The sequence below is a fragment of the Pleurodeles waltl genome, chromosome 11 (assembly GCF_031143425.1).
Source record: "Pleurodeles waltl isolate 20211129_DDA chromosome 11, aPleWal1.hap1.20221129, whole genome shotgun sequence".
In the NCBI taxonomy this organism is placed as follows: domain Eukaryota; kingdom Metazoa; phylum Chordata; class Amphibia; order Caudata; family Salamandridae; genus Pleurodeles; species Pleurodeles waltl.
Genome location: NC_090450.1, coordinates 124,739,880 through 124,759,082, shown reverse-complemented (window position 1 = coordinate 124,759,082; position 19,203 = coordinate 124,739,880). Strand labels below are relative to the sequence as shown.

General features: G+C 44.2%; 1 protein-coding gene across 1 annotated transcript in view; it reads right to left on the bottom strand.

Annotated features, from left to right (window-relative positions):
• The window catches only part of PPM1L (protein phosphatase, Mg2+/Mn2+ dependent 1L), a 554,292-nt gene that overhangs the window by 331,052 nt on the left and 204,037 nt on the right, over positions 1 to 19,203 (bottom strand). The window lies entirely within an intron of this gene.

The following is a 19,203-nucleotide window of genomic DNA, read 5'->3' as shown; positions in this document are numbered from 1 at the left end:
TTGGTGACAGCTATTAGGCCAAGGTCCTTGAAGAGGCAGCAATGCTAAACATGTAAAAATACACTTCTTTCGATCACTTGAACAAAACACCTTCGGCACCTGACAAAAACAATGTGAAAACACACACACACACACACACACCGAGAAACGGCTATGCCAGTTACATTAAATAAAAGTACATCCCGAGAAAAATATCTTCTGAACATCAAGGAGTAAAAAATATATTTGGGACCGATCTGGCAATATTAAACATGGTGAAGATGGCAGAAAGTAACAGGAGAAACCAAGAAAGCAGAGAGGGAGAGAAACAGATGGAGAGCGAGAGAGTGATAGAGAGATATGACAAACCAGATGGAAATTTCAATTTACCAGTCACAAATGTTTTTTTCGGTGTCAATGTGTGGCATATTAGCTGCATATTTTATATATATTTGCAAAATCCAAGTGAATTATCTATATCCTTTTGTCTCCATGACACAAAGGCAGATGTGCAAAAACTATGAAGTCATCAACTACACTCAGTTGAAGCCACCATTAAAAGTCAAAGTTAATTTTTCACAAGGTGAGGTGAAAAAAAGTAGTAGGGCTGCTTAAGTCCACCCCCTGCCCCAAACTTCTTGATTTCGTGGCTAGACTCCGTCCACAAAAAAAAAAAAACAGTACCTAAAACAAGCAGCCTACTGTGTTGAATTATATACACATACACACAGGTGCATCACCAACAGACAATGCATCAGCACAATAAAAAATATAATTCAGAACATCTAACAAGGACTACATTTCAGGATGTGATGCAGTGTTTTTCCTTTCACAATGGTGATAACAATAACTGGCTGAAATGCTTTTCTACTCTCTGAGAAATGCCATTATGGACTGTATCTTGTGTGGGTGTACGGAGATATTTTTTCTAAATGGTTTTACTGAGATACATTAGTGTTTGCTGCCTACTGAATATTCAGTCACTGTTCCTGGGTCTGCACAATGTTACATTCTCTCTATGAAAACTCCCACTGCTACAGAGCTCAAAGTGCCAGCAGTCAGCTCGATTATGGTCTGTAATATGGATTTAGAAGATAAATATGTGGTGGGAATATAAATGTAAGGCCACAAAATGTTCTTCTTTTGGGTCACTGTAAAGTCTTTGAAAGCACTCAGTAAATCTGGCTTTCTCTTTAAGATTAATACTCAACATCAATCCTTCTGTTTAGGGGCTTTCTGCATAAGGCTGCGACTGGGAATCCTATTTTGTGTTTATTATTGCTTCCACTGAGTGTTTTTTTCTGAGAATGTTCTTGCTTGGAATGCGAGGAGGCGGGTCTTGCTTCAGCGTTGATGACCCTGTTCCATTCTCAGTCACTGTGAGGGGTCTCCTATGCTGAAGTATTGCAATCTGGAATATCGAGTAGGGAATATTGTTATATCTTATTATAATAGTCAAAGTACACAGGACACAAATATTGAAAGGTAAATGCATATAAGGAAGTAAAGATTTAGAGATCTGGCCAGTGTGAAGCTTATGAAAGACCCTAAATAAAATGTATGTCCGAGCAGATTGCAGGTGGCCTGGTAGTGGCACAGATGTTAAGGAAAGGATTAACATTCATGGTGTAACAATAAGCATCTACACATATCCGAAGCGGCTAGGCCATGGACAAAGCCACAATGGATTTCTTATGATCAGTTTCATGTTATGCCCTCTTGTAATTAGTACAAGTAGCAAATCTGCCGGGGGCGTGGCCGGCAGCCGATGAGGCTGCAAGCTTAGTGCGGAGCTCCGGAGCTGGATCGGGGCCCGGCCGGCATATATACCGCACCTAACCCAACAATTTAACAGCGGGCCACCGTGGGCCCTTCCGGAGTTCGGCTGGACCTAGATGTGCTACTTTTTCTTGAGTATTGCACTCTGTTAGAGGAGAGTTTTGTGAAACTCTCGGTCGGCCGGAGAAAATAGCGCGAAAACAAAATGGCGACCGCGTCATACGCGGCGCCCATGGAAGGCCAGAGAATGAGAGGAAGCCCCTGAGCAAGCGCAGCAACCGGAGCCCGAAGCAGAGTCCAAAAAAGTGCAACAAAGAACCCGGTGAGTGAATGAGGGCGTGCGCAAAAGAGAGCGGTGCAGCGCCGCCGGAGAACGGGGAGAGCGCGGAGGGCCGCCTTCAGCGTTGGGGTATGAAAAAGAAAAGAAACAGCTGATCACCGGGACCAGTTTGACACATGGGAAGACTCGGGGGCCGTCGCTGCATTCCCACTCTGCGCTGAGCGGAGATCACTCATTACTGGCTCGGAGAGATGGGGGAAAAACCAGAACTATCCCATCGCAGAGACCTGGGGGAAAATAGGACCGCTAACACCAGCAAGCACAGCGGGGAACCCCCATTTTAAGAATCGGCCCCGCGAGCCACTACACCCGCATGACTCAGTAGCTGAAGAAGGGTCCGGGGTGCCGGATAAAAGTACCCCCGCTTCAGGGCCGGCGCAGTAAGGAACCTGAGACACTACTTACCGGGGCCAAACCACGACCCACGGGACCTCCTACCTGACTCACCGCTCTGATTCAGAACCTCGTGCTGGCCTCACCGAGAGACAAACGCACCGACGAGAGGTGAGGCACCGCAGCGTGTCCTGGACGTGGCCCTCTGATCCCTCCCTGAAGGTTGGAGCCGACCCCCCTGGAGGCACACTAGATAACCGACGCGTCAAAGCCAAGGGAGTAATCATTAACAGCAGAGGGTCTACACTGAAGGATCTCAATGGTAAACAGCTATAAAACACCCGGTACACCCCAACCTGCACCGCGAAACCTGACCCCATATGAACACCCCAAGCAGAACGCGCAAGAGGGCACAGAGTGCGGGGCGGGGAAGACCCGAGCACCCCCCCTGTCAATGATAGAAACTTGTGGACAGTGGTAACTGGATGGGGAAAAAGACAGGCAACCTGAGCAGAAACCGCTAAGTTAGACCCCTGCACTGGTAAAATTTGCACAACTCTCCCTCTTTATCCGTAGCACAGTTCCAGCCATGTGGAAACCCAAGAAGCAAGACGATCAGGCCCAAACGGAATGTACAAATGTGAATCAATCCACCCAGCCCTCCAGCCAGAACTCCTCACACTGCCCTACCACTCAAGAAGCAACGTTAGACACGGTACTATTGGCTATCAAAGAATCCCGTGAAGCACTCAAGGGGAAAATCGACCACCTCACATCTGAACTTTCATTACTCAGAGACGACCACCGCTAATTGAAAGAAAGAGTGGACACGAGTGAAAAATCTTTAACCAATATCGACCTCAAGCAACAAACTGCATCCAAAGAAATGGTACATTTGACTTCCCGAATTAAGGCATTAGAAACCAGAGCGGAAGATGCTGAAAAACGAGCACCTTAGACTTATTGGAATACCGGAAGGCATGGAGTCCTCAGCAACCAGCACTGAAGCCTTTCTGGAGGAGTGGATTAGAACCAGTATGGCACCAGAGGGCCTGACGGCTTACTTCGCAATAGAAAGAGCACATAGGATCCCCAACAAAGCACCGCCCCCGGGAGCTAGACCACGCACAATCATAGCTAAACTGTTGCATTACAAAGACTGAGACCACATCCTTGCCCAGTCAAGACAACTAGGTGAAATATTATGCAACAACCAACGGGTCATGATCTTCCCGGACTTTACGAGAGAGACCCAGATGCAGAGGGCTTCCTTCCACGGGCACAAGCGCACTCTAAGAGACAATGGGATTAAATTTGCAATGCTCTTCCCTGCCAAGCTCAGAATAGAAGACGAAGGCAAAACACATTTGTTCTCTTCGCCACAGCTGGTGGAGGAATGGCTAGAGTCACTGAACCTAACCTCGTCGACGATGCCATCCGGCCCCCTCAACGAACCAAAGAAGAAGCGCAGCCGCTCATCTAAATGGATCACGGAGGCGGCCCCCCGTAAGCACCAATCCTTACGGGATATGCGAGATGCTGTAGAAGCGGCAGCGGCCCTCAGCAAGGGAACTAACCCTAGACACCGAACATCGAGCAATTTGTCAGATCCTGACTCCAGATGCGGGGGCTCATCCATATCCTCTCGAGATACGGCCACTAGCCTACCTAGAATAACTCCAGGAACATCTGAAGAAATCATCTGACGCTAACAAGAGTGGGTCCTCTGATCCGTGAGTACTTAAGAGAAAAACTTATAAACCCGGCTAGGATCCTTACCCAGCAGTTGGGCCGGGACAATAATTGTTAATTCTTGGGATAAAAGAGTGCATAACTTTGATCCTACCATTTTGAGGCCAGGCCCCAGGAAAAGCCCGGGACACGCACTCTCGGTCCCTACCACGCCACCCTCCTATAGGATAACAGAACTGGAATGCTATCAGTTTGGACAGGAAGAGTTTTTTGTAACCGGTCCTGGGGAGTGGGAGTTGGGATTTCTGTTTTTTCAATTAGTTATAAGGGAACTTCGTGCACTGAGGCCTAGAATGGAAGATATATCTAGTCCCAAACATTTACTAGAAAGTTGTAGCGAAAAAGCACCCCTGAACCACACCTACATTATCTACCAACAACCAGTGAACCAAGTGCATGACTTCAAACTACAAGCTAATAACCTGGAATGTTAGGGGGTTTTAAAAATACAGCCAAGCGATGTAAGGTACATAGCTACATCAAATGCAGAGGGGCACATATTGCTATTTTACAGGAAACCCATTTGCTAGAGCAGGAAGTCACGGCACTGCGAAAAAGGTGGAGAGGCCAAATATTTGCCACTAACTACTCGGCATTTGCGAGAGGAGTACTAGATTGGATACGCCCTGGCATCCCTTTTCAAGCATTACATACATACATAGATAAAGATGGTAGATATGTAGTCATCTCGGGAAGACTAGATGGGAGAGAAATAACCATCGGAGGCCTCTATGCCCCGAACCAAGACCAGAAGAAATTCTTTGACAAAATGTCTGGGGAGTTGAGTCCGATTCTTGCGAATCCGAAAATAATAGGAGGTGACTTTAATTGCATCTCTGATATTACTATGGACAGATCACACACCCCCCTCTCACAGACTCAATCTATAAAAGCAGCTAAGGCCCTTTCAGAATGGCAACAAGGCTGGCAAATCAGAGACTGCTGGAGACACCTCTACCCACATAATAGAGAATATTCCTTTTATTCCGCGGTTCATGACCTACACGTAAGATTAGATACAATACTAGTCTCTGTGGAGCTACAACCCGTTGTAACCTCAGCTGACTACCTGAGCCGTACCATCTCAGATCACAACCCCTTATTAATCTCAATTAATTGGCATAAAGAAAAACCAGTAATACCCACGTGGAGACTCAGTACTGAGATATTAGAGGACGAGGCCTTTAAACATCACCTCCTCAATAGTATTAAAGAATACTTCAAACTAAATGCAGGAACTGCATCCTCTAGAGCACTAGAATGGGAAACCTTTAAAATAGTAACCAGGGGTAACTGTATTGGGAAATGTATTGGAGTACGCAGATCTATCGAAACAGAGCTTAATAAATTAGAAGACTCCCTAAGAGATACTGAGTGCAAGCTCCCCTCTAACCCTGAACTGTCCTCTCTTTTGAGGGAAACTAAAACGAAAATAATAGAGGAGAACATTAGACTCTCTCGCTTCAACTATAAGCAATACTTAAGTAGACAGCATGCGGAAGGGGATAAAGCAAGTGCTCTTCTGGCTTGGCTAGCTAAACCGCCCAAACATCAAACTATTATCCTTGAAATAGAGATAGATCCAGAGATTAGAGTACTTAGCCAAAAAGAAATTAATAATTGCTTCTTTGAATACTACTCCTCTCTATATGCTCCACCCTCCGAAACAATTAATTGTACCCAGATTGCGGAACTGGAGTCACTGAGGCTCCCTAGATTGGAAGATAAAGAAAGCACAACCCTAGCAGCCCCTATCTCGATTACAGAAATCAAAACTGCAATACAAAGCATGGCAAAGGGTAAAGTACCAGGAGCAGACGGCCTCCCGTCAGAGTTCTATCAGCTATATCAGGACACTTTAGCACCCATACTTTGCACACTATATACGGAAGCTTGGCAAAATAACAAATTACTGCATTCCACTAATGAGGCCATAATGATTCCCTTATTAAAACCAGACAAACCTGCTACCGATGTCCGCTCATACCGACCGCTTTCAATGCTGAATTTAGACTATAAAATATTAAGTAGAGTACTAGCTAACAGACTTTTACCACACATTACCTCTTTGATTCACCAGGATCAATCGGGATTTATCCCACTACGCAGCACAGCGCTAAACATCAGGCGATTAATATCACTTCTTCATTCCCTACCTGACACCTTATCGCAAGCTGCTATAATCTCAATAAACATCGAAAAAGCATTCGACAGCCTGAGATGGGATTACCTAGAGCAAGTCATGTTAAAACTTGGACTGGGAGAGGGCTTCGTCCGCTGGACGAAATTACTATACACAAACCCCACAGCAAGAGTACGTACAGGGAACACCTTCTCTGAGCCCTTCACGGTGGGAAGAGGGACTAGACAGGGCTGCCCACTCTCCCCTCTTTTATTTGCAATCCCACTAGAACCTCTTGCACAAACTGCAAGATCCAAAGGTCACTTTGAAGGCATCCCAATTAACAATTGGACTCACCACATCGCGCTATATGCCGATGACATGATATTATTCCTTAAAAACTTGGTGGCGGATCTCCCCGGAGTGATAGACATGCTAGATAATTTCGGCTTGGCCTCGGGACTCAGGATTAATTGGAGAAAAGCCTCCATTTTCCCAACTTCCAAAGACTGCCCGAAACCCCCTGACACTAAGGGCTTACCCTGGGCCTCATCCACCTTCAAATATCTTGGAGTCAATATCTATCATTCAGTAGAAGATTTACTAGAAGGGAACATACAAAGCGCAATCAGGGGAATTAAAGCTAGCATGCAGTTCTGGAGCACCTTACCCCTTACAGTCGCTGGAAGAATTGCACTGATTAAAATGATAATACTGCCCAGGCTTTTATACTTCTTCTCCACGCTACCTCTAATAATTCCCTGCTCGATATTTAAAAGTGCTGAGTCATTAATTGCAAGCTTCATTTGGGGTCCCAGTAGACACAGAATAGCACTTCAGACCCTACAAAGACCTACCTCGGAGGGAGGGTTTGCTGCGCCTAACTTAGAAATCTACTATTGGGCGGGACAAATGCAATGGTTAGCAAGACTGATTAACAAACCCCGAGTCGCAGCTGACTTACAAATACCATTAACCTGCCCATTAAGCAAAATCCTGCACATAATACTGATCCCCAGGAAACAGAAAGAGACGCTTCCTATAGAATGGGAATCCATCAGACACTCCCGGGAACAGTACCTCAAACGCTCCCGCTTAAAAACACCTTATGCTCTGAAATCCCCTTGGAAGCTCTGAATTGCTTCCCAAATAAACAAATCTTCAAACATATTAACAAACCGACCCCGTTCAACATCACGAAAATAGGTGAGCTATATGGTAATGGGAAACTTTGTTCCTTTGTGGAGCTGCAAGACCAGTTTGATCTCCCTCCTGGATTGTTTCTCACACATACTGCCATTGTAAGAATCTTTCAAAAAATGTGGGGTAAGGGCACCTGTGAACCCCCAGCCCATAAGGGATGCGAACTCCTATGCTCAATGGGCGAGCAGAGGAGGTTAATCTCTGGTATATATAAACTCATGCAAGGCGACACCTGCACTCCGCTAAATAAACTCAAGACAAAATGGCAAAATGACCTTGACATGATGTTAGAAGACAATCAATGGGACAGAATTACATCCCACATCTACACTATCTCTAGAAATGCAAGATTTAAATTGATAAATTTATATATTTTCCACAGAGCTTACCTAACTCCTAAAAGGATAGCCAAAATATATAATACAAATAAATCTGATTGCCCAAGTTGCTCTGATCCGGCTGCAGACATAATACATATGTTTTGGAAATGCCCCCTAATTAGCGCATACTGGTAGGAAGTATTCGGGAAGCTAGCTGGCTGCACTGAAAGAACGCTATCACTTACCCAGATAGCAGCAATCCTGGGGGACTTCCCACGCCCATCGACACATAAGATGTCAAACAAATTCATAGACCTAGCTTTGATCTTAGCGAGGAGAGAAATAACATTACATTGGAAGGACCCAGGTCGCCCACTAATAATTAGATGGCTAGGTGCACTAGAAAAATGGGCCGAAATAGAGAGCACAGTACTAATGAAAGAAGCATCCCGAGGCCAAAGAACCAGAGAGTGTTACGCAATGGGACTTCCTGCTTGAAAACTTAAAACTGGCTGATGCCCCCTCCTCGGACGAAGACAACTCTTTATCGAACTCAGACTCCGAACACGCTGCTACAACTACTTAATAACAACGCCGGAGCGTTGACCTACCTCGAGCCTTTTGAGACCTTTCATCATAAGAAATATATTGAAGGACTTAGTGCACGATGGGGGGCGGGAGGGTTTAAGTTGCCAGGGATTATCACAACGTGTTTTGATTCATGTTATCACCCTTATAAAAGTAATAAAAGATTTATTAAAAAAAAAAAGTTGCAAATCTGCATTTTCTGCTTGGTCACCTCCGAAGTGTTGCCTTTTGCTGGCCCATATTTTTGCTAGTTTTTTAACTTTGTGCACTTTATCCTTCCTAAGCCAGAACAAAGTGCCTATGCTTCCTCTCTAAACATGGTTAATTTGGCTTATGCTCGAGTGACACATTTAACAACAACTGGTGTATTAAATGCACCCAGGACCTGGAAATTAAATTCCAGCTACGCAGGAAAACCCTTAACAATGTACTATTATATGGCAGTGTGAATGACCCTTATTGGAAAGTTTTTGGAACTTTAGATTATCTAAAAGAGCTTCAGATATGATATTGGTGTAAGAACTACAGGGATGGTTGCAATGGAAAGTGTAAAAGACTATCTCCACACTCACCCCGATATTCCATTGTGAGAAAAAGAATATGTGCTTTATGTTATGTGTGGAGGGGAAGGTGCCACAATTTAAGTCCCAGCAGGCAAGACCTTTTTTCCAACAGTGCAGGAACGCTGTTAGAAGACTACTTAGATTCAATAAAATTACTGGTCATAGATTGTTTCAGATACTTCATGGCAATGATTTATTGATTTATTAACGAGTTCGTGTGGTGCACAGTAACTCATAACAAAGTCTTTTGGTGCATAAGAACTCATCCCTTAGCAGAGTCTACTTACTGAGAGAAAAGCCATATTTTGAGGAGTTTCCTAAATTCAGGATGATTGCTTCATACTGGACAGTGGACAGAAGGGAGTTCGCATTTTGGAGCCCTAAATCTGAAAGGATCTTCCTCCCCATTTATCAAGTCGGTGTTTTTTGTTTGACTATTGATCTGAGAAATCTGGGAGGAGGGTATTTGCTACATTTCACCGAAAACAGAGGGTTGGGCTGCTTCCACAGTTGACTAGTGAAACAAGACCGACCTTTGGACCTTCTTTGCTTTTTAAAGGGTAAGTCTAAGTCTTACAAAGTTCACATTCCTCAACCCCTGGAGTCCCAGAGGCATTTTTCTTTTCCTTTTTTAAGGTCGTGGGAGGAAATAGTTACTCCATCTGAGGAGCAGAGTAGCAGCATTCAATCATGCTGGCTAAGCCGTGGAAGTGTCACCCAAGTCTGCATAAAGCAGGTCAAGCCACCATTAGCTTCCCGTTTCATCTTGAATTGTGTTTGTGAAATATTATCTATATTTACACCAATTGCTCAGCAGTACTCAAATATTGATATGAGTGGGAATAGGAACACGGTTCAATAGAGCTGCAAAACAAAGAAATATAAGTTTTTATTAAAAAAAAAAGGAGCAAAAAGCGCTCGCCTCAAACAAGGAATTGATGACTTTCATTCAAAGTTCCAAGTTTCTGAAGGCTAAAATATATATTTTTCACATAATCCAACCAACACACAGTTTGTCAGTTTTCCGAATTTATGGCGGTACAGGGCAGAATGTAATTTATATTAATGAAGGAGCCGATCGGCCTCAGGCTCTTCTCAACATTGCGGGGGTTACAGTTTTAATGACTTGGATGCGTGACGCCGAGCTCGGGCCTGCAAGCGTCCAGGCCGGTTTATGTGGAAATACAGTTTAATTGTAAGGCTGCGCCTCTGTTGACTCCCACTTACATTTAAGTGAAGTGGTGCCCTGGACCCTGCTAATGCGATTTAACTCCCACTTGGTTGATCCTGTATGGAGTCAATTTATACTTGGCAGATGACGCACATAAGATTCAATCGGCCAGCCCAGGGACGTAGGAAGCCAGGTGAAGGTGCTGACATACCTGTAGACAGACACAACAAGACCCCTCCCCCTCCAAATACACACACGTGCGAGCACCAGCACGCACATGCGCAGCGAACTATAAATTATTGCAAGGAGAATGTATATTTCCTAACATATCGGACACGAGTCACAAGCTGTAGAGTACACCTACTGAAAGCACGATTTTCATGAGTTCAGAAAATTCTAAGTGTATGAAAGCACTGCCCATGACTTTCAAAATGTAATCTTGCAAGTGTGAGATATGTATATATATATATATTTTTTTTCCACGTGGACTCCTGTTTTTCACAAACCTATGCCTGGAATTCTAACACAGCAGTAAATATACATGTGTATGATTAGACATTGGTGATTTTTTAAAAGAAAATATTTTAACTTGAAACGGAGGATGTTTTCCTAATTCAAGTATTCTATTCCTGTTCGCACTCTAGGAAGGTTTGTATACTCCGTCCCGACTATTTGCAAGACGTGGTCGCTAATAAGAATTAACTTTAAGTGTCACAAAGATACTCAAAAAATGTGTGTGAAAGCACACAACTCTGTTGGTGTTCACCTCAACTCAGTGATTGTCAAAGTAAAGCCCTACTGCCCTTCTAATGTGCCCTCCTCTTCCCCCCAGTAAATATCAGCACTTGACTGTTGTTTACTTGAGAGAGCACTAACATTCAGAAAGATGTTAAATAACGTGGCAAGCAATTCATTACATGCAGGGGTGGCTCATCCAGCCCGCCTTCTCAAACTGGGCAAACACTCATGCGCACAGGGGCTGGAGAGAGCCTGCACAGGATCCCCGTCTGCCTAGGAGCACCCAGCCAGGGCGCTCCCAGCCAATTCTGATGCTACTTTGAGCAGCATCAGGATTGGCCACAGGGCAGGCTGGGAGCTTGTGCCTGCGTGCATCGACGACGCTGGAGAGAGGAGCGGCACGTGGCTGAGGGGATAAGTTTAAAAAAAGTTTATTTTAATAAATTTAAATGTATTATTCCAAACCCCCCCGCCCCCCCTGTCGCGCACCACCCACCTCGCCCCAGGAATCCCCGCAAGCCGTTCCTGATTACATACTAACTTAAGTAAAAGGAAAGCAGCAAATAAGGTGCCCTACACCACTTCACTTTAGGAGCATGTGCACTTTAAAGAACATGTTGCGACAAACACGTAAAGATATGCAAGTCTCTTAAAAATTCAAAAGTGCATTTAATTAACATGCAGAAGTTGTCACCTTAGTAGATCAGATTATATCAGTCCATTCAAAAGTATTCTTTAAAAGTGATAATTTAAAAAATGAAGTAGAAACCTTTATGCCTCCTCTCACCTGGCCAGCAATGCCAATAGTGAACTAAGAGGCAAGTCAGTTGTTATGAGAACTCCTCTGGGTGGCCTGTTTATTTATACATGGCCAACATTATAAATTCTTAAATCAAACATAAGAGAAGGTTTTTTAAAGTGCCCATCCTGAATTCCATTATTTCAAGGTGCTGTTGTACATGATAATGAAGAAAAAGAAAACAAAGGATCAGATGTATCAAATAGTTTTACCCATTCTGTGTCAATAGGAAAATGTGTTCATGCATATGGCCCAAAGTGAAATAACACAATTGCCTAAAATCACACAATTTGGTCAACTGGGGAAGTCGGGATTGATTCCAGTGTTTCTCGTTTCACATTGTACAATACCCTTTCATTCCAATTCAGTAAACAAATTATTCCTTTTTACACTTGACTCTCCTAAAGTAATGTTAGGAAGCCGAGAAGACTTACCCCAAGGTGCAATACCGGGATATTGATTTATATACAGCATAACAGTTTTTTCAAATGTATGATTCCCCTAGAGACTCGGGGCTTAATTTAAGAAGCCGTATGTATGAAACCCTCAAAATAACTCCATGATTCACTGCCCATACCATGTTTGCTTCACTTACCTTACCTTACACTCACCTTGCACCTCACTCCTGCATGCCAAAAGACCCACTTCCCCCTGTTGACAACACGTGGCCCTCAAGCACACACCAGACAATACTTCTGGGCTCCTGGGCAAATGTTTGAGAGTACCCATGACCTCAACTGCACTAGAGTCACCAGATTTTCTGAATCAAAAACCAGAACAACCGCAGACAAAACGAATAGGACTAAATAACGGCTCCTGAAAGATGCTGTTGAAGGACTAATTCAAGACCTCTTTTTTTATATATAGTTCCAGTTGGATTTAAATTGAATAATACCCTCACCAAATGCTGCATCGATGAGCTCCAGGGGCAGTGTTGATCCAGGCCTCGGGTAATGTGCTCCTTGAATGCTGATTCACTCCACATTACATCCTGGTGTGCTGTGTGAACGAGAAGGGCAGCAGAGCAGGTGTCTCAAAACAAGTGAACTTCTGTCCCTGGCTTGTCAGGGTAGGCCGGAGTAAATGTGGGAATGCACAACACTGATTACTGTGCATGCTCATCTGACCCTCTTAAAAAACTGGACATGTATTCATATGAACAAAAGGTTTCAGGGCTCCAGGATAGTCCTTTAAAAACTTGGACAGTTTGGGCTAATCAGGATTGTCTGGTCACACTAAACTGCATTGCTCTTGCAGGACCAGTCCCATGATCCTTCCAAAGGAATGACTATGTTTCACGTCAAATATGCAGACCTTCCAACTTTGAATTTCTACTTTTACAGGAGAAGGTGGGGCTTTGACCCCATTACAAGCTGACCAAACATGCAAGGTCAATGAAACGGAGGAGGGGGGGGTTGGAGCTAGGCACTGCTTGAATAGACCCATCCACCCTCGACCAAAAAGAAATTACAAAGGTGGCGAGGCTGCTACCAAAGTCTGGTGGAGGTTTTAAACCCCTGATGGATGTCGCTTGACACATGGTGGCAATGTGTGAGTTGGCAGGTCTGAAGGTGGAAATGTCTGCAGGCCTTGCAGAGTATATGAATTCATATGTGACACATGTGTGACAAACTACACTTAACCAAACTTTTAAATCATAAAAAAACACTGCGCACATAGTTGAAAGCTTTTCTGGGCGCACCCCAGACTCGCATATGATAAATAGTTTTTGTGTGATATAGGGTTTAGTTGTAAACATGCATAAAGAGTTCAATTTCCAGGCCTTTCCTCAAACGTTTGTAGATCAGGAGATGATTGTGCATCTTCCATTTCTAACATGCTGTTAGCAACATAGGCAGCCGGTCTGACAGTAAAACATAACTTTTTTATACCTTCGTGAGGTGTGGCAAAGTCTACAAATCAGAGACAGTAGCTTCCCACAGGGAACGATCTCCTGTGGATGGTAACAGAGAGGTTTGAAGATCTGTTTGTACTATGAAAAGACAGCATTTGTTCAAACACACCAGCTGTCAGCAGCGCGCAAGCTTAGCTGATGCTGCAGGAAGTTCTGTTTACTTAAGACAGTGTTGAAATCACGCCGACCTCCCCCTGCTGATGAGAATCTGTAAACAACAGCTTATTACAAGCGACAACCACAGTGACCCCCAATGTGCCTTGGAAGCAGAGAGGTGCAGTGGCGTAGTTAGTGTGTCCTCGTCCCTAGTGCAAGGAACGAAATGACCCTCCTGGGCCACCGTTTGAACTGTGGAATACAGCAATAATCAGAGTTCAGCGGTCCCCCCAGGCTTATGGGTGCCAGTGCCAGTGCCACTGTATGCCCCATGGCAAGGTGCTGACGTGATGTGCACCCACTCACTTGGTCCTTCAAGTTCAGGACACACATTAGGGATATACAGTGATGGCCAGGTACCTTCTGGAGAATACTGACCATCACTGATTCAGGCTTACACCGGACAGGGTGAGTTGCAGTAAACATTTCGGGCCATCCTTCCCTTTAAATCACAACATACAGAAGGCTATCAATTCATGTACTACATCCTGTGATCCTTCAAATTCACCTCTCATTTTCAGCCCTTGCTTTTCTGCCAGCCTGCTGGCCTACAATGAGCCACAGCAGGCAGGAATGGGCACCAACTGTATTTACTTTAAGTATATAATTCTTTACTAGTCCTGGCTTCAACCTTTTTGCCACTAACCAGCACTAGAAGATTACCAGTATTTGGACCCTTGTAATGGCTCCCCAACAAACATGCAGGATGATGACGAGCAACAACGTGAAGGCACGCTGTTGTGGATCTTCATTATAGATCTATAGAGCTTACGTAAAGACAATAATATCCTTGGGAGATAGAGTCACTTTTGGAAGAAAGGTCTTTCCCAATGACCTTGGAGTGTGAGGTGAAAGCCTCTTTGAGGAAGCTCATCTTGAGATTTGTTTTGAAGTTTACTAAACTTAGTTCATTCTGCCCAAAATGCACGCATAGGTCCTAGTAGAGAGAACCAGACAATGCTGCTCCCACACGCTTTCCAGCTGAATCTGGTTTGGGTGATCAATTTTGCTTTACCTAACCTAAAGTTGATGCTGAAAGTGTACGCTGGTGTTGAACTCTCTAGATGTTTTGGGACTTGACCTCTTTGTGGCTGGAAAATGATGTAGAGTGTTTTGAATGTTATTCTCTGGGGGCACTGGAAGCCAGTGAAGCTGTTTCAGAGCCGGCGAGATGTGGTTGGACTTCTTCAGATCCAAGTAGAGCGTTGTGTTTATGTTTGTTTGTGTTTGGGGGGTTTAGAGCGCAACAGATACTCATAAGAGTGTTTCGGTGCTACAGTAGGCACAAATCCTTTAAGCCTGACTTTTTGGTTTTGCAACTTCTGTATTTTGTGGATATCTTTTTGCTTGCCATAGCACAGATTATGCTAAAGTAGTCAAGGCACAAAAGAAATACCACCCAATAAGTATAATGCAATGACTTAACTGAAGAAGGGGAAATATTCTAGTCAAAACAATTAGGTGATAGTCTGTATATTTGTTCAACTGCAAGCAGTTTGTGTGCAAAGCAGAGCAAGTATCAAACCACACTATAGATTTGCTAAGTGTCTGGGAAAGGCTCAGGACAGGGGATTACCTCTAAGAAAAAAAAAATATATAGTTGAAAGTAAAAATGTAGACTTGACGTACTGCCAGGTCACATTGTATTTGGAGTGTTTTTTGCACACCAACTGGTTTGGGACAGTATCTTCCTTCTGCGCAGCAACTTCAATGTTAATCAGTTCAAGAGGAGAATATCTATTTGCAGAAGATGGCAAACTACTTGTCTAATTGATGTGTATGAGGTAGGAGTCCGATTTGTGATCCCCTGTGAAAGGATACATTACCTGAAAATTGTAATCTTTGAAAAATATAATAGTGGTACAGAGAATCTCACACAAACCATGGGCTAATATGCAACACTAAAAAAGAGCACAGTTAAGTCTTGACCTTTGGAGGGAAGCCACACCCAAAGTGACCGCACCAGCACTTACTTTCAAGAGAATCCCCGATTCACAAGCCATAAGTCTTGGCCTTTGGAAGGAATTCCACACCCAAAGTGACCAGGGCAGCCCTTGATGTAAAAAAGATCCCTGATGGACAAGCCAATTGAAATTTAATTCAACAATTTACACAGCATAACCCACAATTTGCACAATCATGAACCCCATGCCCTAATGAAGACCTGGTAAATCTAGTCCTAGGTTCTAAAAGTACTGCGTAGATGCCTTCATTAAGGAAGATGCGCTCAAAAATTATTAAAGTTGTGAAAGAAAGAAAAAAAGGATCCTGAATATATTTTCTCATTACATTTTTGTGATCTCGCTAGAGAATGCTCCAGCTGTCCGTTGGGAGCACAGAACTGTATACCATACTCCACAGTGCCAAACCTTTTTCAAGGCTGGATGGCTTTCTTGTCAATCTCAGTGGCCTTACTCCTATTTGTTGCTTTCCCTTTCAGTGTGTTACCTGCCCACAGGAGTTTTTTAGTTTCACCTTTGGTAGATTTGTCATTCTGTGGACAATACAACATCATTCTTGAGAGACTACTATAAAAAAAAGTATTGGAAAGGCCAATTGGTCTCACTTGTGTTGTAAAGTAAGCAAGACCAACTGGCATTGCCTAAGCTGGCTTTGAAAGCAGACCCTGTCCCTTAAGTGGAGTGGGACTCTCATGAAAGCAGTTGGCATTCAGGGAATGGTTTGGTGGGGGGGGGGGGGCGAGTGGGAGCATGGCACAGTTACAGTCTAACAGTGCAAATTAACACATTTTTATTTATCAGTTGTCACAATTGACAGACACATCACTTACATCAATAACGTAGGTACACCAACTAACAATATTTAAGAGCGCAACAAACCTCAAATATGTTTGGGATCAATGTTTTCCCACAAAGCATCCTATGAACAGAGTTCTTCAGAAACAACAGGGGTTTGACTACTAGAGAGGAATGGCAAAGTATCAAAGAGGTCTCTGCAGCAAGTGCAAACCCACTGCATTATCTCACATAATTTCTGAGAATTTATGAGTAAGGAGTAAACGAGGAAGGAAAGTTCTTTCTACATTTTTCCCTGCATTGAACAGTGAAATCCACTAAACTCTCTATGTGGTAAATTGTGCACACAGGGAACATGTGAAATACACTTCAATTCAAAGAGGGACACTGAAGCTCTTTGTACAGTTGCTTCTCTTATGTGTATATCTGACTACCTGTGCAATCCAAAGGGAGTTTTTTTTACCTGCAGTGACTGAGGCCCAATTGTATGAATTGAGGTTTGCACGTTCTACATGCTTCAAACATCAAACAACACTCGTCTTTAGTTATTCTTACTTTAACAATCTGCATTAGCTTCCACCCCTTCCCCGCACCATGGATGCTGGGAGGGTCTTTGTTACACCACTGTGCTAATGGAAAGCTACTTCTGTTCCATGTGGTGCAGCATCCACTTTGACACTCAATACTGCTGGTAAAAAAAATCTCTCCTTTTGAAATATTACAATGTTGCAATAACTCCTCCCTTTGCTTATGGAGAAAGCAACTGTGGGTGTTAGACTTTTGAGTTTATGCAGGGTCATCCCCAATCTTTTTGCCTCCTGCCTACTATTTTTTCTGACCTGCTTCTGTTGGCTTTTGAACTCTGAGCACTTTACCACTGCCAACCAGTGCTAAAGTGCATATGCTCTCTGTAAATTGTATGTTTGATTGGGTTATCCATGATTGGCATATATGATTTACATGTAAGTCCCTAGTAAAGTGCACAAGAGGTGCAAGGACCTGTAAATTAAATGCTACTAGTGGGCCTGCAGCGCTAGTTGTGCCACCCACATAAGTAGCTCTGTAATTATGTCTCAGACCTGCCACTGCAGTGTTTTTGTGTGCAGTTCTAACTGTACATTCAACTTGGCAAGTGTACCCACTTGCCAGGCATAAACCTTCCCTTTTCTTACTTGTAAGGCACCCCTAAGGTAGGCCCTAGGTAGCCCCAAGGGCAGGGTGCAGTGTATGGCTAAGGTAGGGCATATAGTAATGTGTTTTATATGTCCTGACAGTGAAATATTGCTAAATTCTTTTTTCACTGTTGCAAGGCCTGTCTCTCTCTCATAGGTTAACATGGAGGCTACCTTTAAATCTGATTAAACTGTAGATTCCCTTTGAGAGCGGATGGGCATGTGGAGTTTGGGGTCTCTGAGCTCACAATTTGAAAATACATCTTTTAGTAAAGTAGATTTTGAGATTGTGTGTTTAAAAATGCCATTTTCAGAAAGTGAGCATTTTCTTGCTTATACCATTTCTGTGACTCGGACTGTTTATGAATTCCCTGTCTGGGTCAGTTTGACAGTTGGGCTGGTTGCACCTCACACTAGACAGTGACACAAAGGGAGCTGGGGTGTAGTCTGCATTTCCTGATGAGCCATCTGTGCTGGGAGGGAGGGGAGGAGTGGTCACTCACACCTGAAACGGCTGTGCCTGCCCTCACACAATGCAGTCTCCAACCCCCTGGTGAGTTTCTGGGGGTTGGCCTGGGCAAGGCAGGATTTCACATTCAAGAGAGACTTTGCTTTGAAGTAGGCCTACTTCAAAGGAGAAATTGGGTATAAAAAGGGCACCCAAAACCACAGACTTTAGAACACTTCTGGAAACCAAGAGGAACCTCTGCCTGGAGAAGAGCTGAAGACCTGAGGAAGAAGAGCTGTCCTGCCTGTGACTGTGCTTTGTGGAGCTATCCTCCAGATGCTGCTTCTGCCAGAGTAAGAGGGCAAAGACTGGACTTTGGGTGCCTTCCATCTTGTGAAGCTCTCCAAGGGCTTGATTTAGAGCTTGCCTCCTGTTGTTTCAAGTCTAAGGGACAGCAAAGACTTCTCTCTGGCAGCACCTGGAGTCTCTGGAGAGACTCCTACTCTGCCTAGTGGTGCCCATCCAGTTCCTGGGACCCTGAGAGGAGAAGCTGCCAGCCTAAGAGGAAGAAATCCACGCACAGAATGCAGTGCAGGGAAAAGATCGAAGCAACTCTGTTCTGCGGCTGAAAAATCGACACGCCGCCGGCTTTGCAGCTGAAAATCGACGCTCGCCTTCAACGCGACTGAAGAATCGACGCACGGAGCTGAGAAACGACGAGCAGCATCGCTGACAGAGGCTGGGAGATCGCAACCCGCGCTGCCTGTTTTTTGGATCATCGTGCGGCTGGAATTCCGGTACATGTACCGCTGGGCGTGTAAAAACAACGCAACGCCTACTTGGACCTGAGAGTGCCGACCGGATCGACGCATCGCTCTCCTGCGGAGAGAAGAACGACGTGCCCCGACCCTTCGAAAGGAGTATCGAGGCAAGGTCTCGCTCATAAGTGAAATTGACGCATTGCAAGCCCTTTTTTTACGCATACTCGCCCAGGTGGGGTTACTTTTGATGCACCCAAGGTACATTTTCACGCTAACAGTGTTAGTGTGTATTGAAAATTATATGAAGA